The sequence below is a fragment of the Pinus tabuliformis genome, chromosome 8 (genome assembly GCF_031772625.1).
Source record: "Pinus tabuliformis cultivar Carrire ecotype Pingquan chromosome 8, CPIR1, whole genome shotgun sequence".
NCBI lineage: Eukaryota > Viridiplantae > Streptophyta > Pinopsida > Pinales > Pinaceae > Pinus > Pinus tabuliformis.
Genome location: NC_142294.1, coordinates 2,049,084,451 through 2,049,085,855, shown reverse-complemented (window position 1 = coordinate 2,049,085,855; position 1,405 = coordinate 2,049,084,451).

The following is a 1,405-nucleotide window of genomic DNA, read 5'->3' as shown; positions in this document are numbered from 1 at the left end:
CATGTTTTTGGGATGAAGAAGCTTCATTACAGAAACTGAAATATAGCACTCAACCTATGCATATCAATCATGACAGAAATGAAGAAAATGAAGAAAATTTCAAAGTGAAAGGTCTTTGCCTTTATGTTTCACTTGATTTCAATTTCTGAAAGAAAACTTTCCAAAAATTAAAAATCAGCACTCTTTCAGTTTTGATATTGAGCATAAAGAACACAATGAAATTCTTCATCTAGAATCTTTACCCTTGTGTTTCTCCTCATTTTCAAAAGTAAGAGAAATTTATAAGCAAACAGATAAGCGAGTTGTCAACAGTATAAGTGAGAAATATTCTCATGAACCAGTTGAGGATGTCACTTGTGAAATGGAAGCTTCTTTCACTCCGGAATTGTAGCCATTGAGTTACATTGAGTTTCAAACCACATATGAAAGATTAGAACCTGAAACGTATTATCAATTGATCAAGGATAATTCTGTACCATTAAGTTTTGATTTATTTCAGTTTTTGAAGAAAAAAATTGATAATATCTCTGAAGCAAAGAATGAAAAGCCTATAGAAAATCATGTAGTCTCATTGGAACCAATGTATAACAAGTTGTAATAGTCTTCTCAGGTTCTCCACGATCCAATAGTTGGTGTTTTGGATGATATTTGTAGTCAAAGTCCTTCTCCATGCTTAAAAATAGAGATGATAAAAACTTGATTAGAGAACCAGCTTCATTGCCATGTTCAATAGGAGTCTCATTACAAAGCCCATCCAAAAAGGTGCAATCATATCAAGACAATTACAAGCTAGAATTGCACGAGAGTAAGGATGAAAATGAAAATTTATATTCCTGGTATAAAGACCATCTAGAGGAAAATTAAAATCTGTTGGATGAGCTAAACCTTAGAACACATTTGTTGGAAGACCCTTTTGCTAATTTGTTGCAGTCATCAAAGGAGATGTCTTTTCTTGTATTTATGGATCATGAGAACATGCTTAGTGGACACTTTGAGTTTCCTATCTCTTGTTTTCCCTTCCTACTCAAGGAAAGTATGAGCAGGATTCAAGTAGGTAGTCATTTGCTGGATTGGCTACACTGGAGGGATCATTTCACATGATTGTATATATATGTTCAGCAGTTGATGGTTATCATTAGGATTTGAAGCCCGAGTTGAAGGCTTGTTGTAGTGGCTACAACTACCCTCAAAAAGTTTTCCTTAGCTTCATTTTGGAGCCTCCCTACTAGCCTTTCTTAGGAGCATGTCTTGCGTTGTCAGGTACACAAGCTTCAGTGATTTTCTTGCAGAATTCCAGCCTATGCATCAGAGCTTGTTGCATTACCCTCATAGGATGTTTCTTCAAACTCCATCCAACTGTAGGCTAAGCAACTCACTCAAGAAATTGCACAATTCTGGAGGGAAA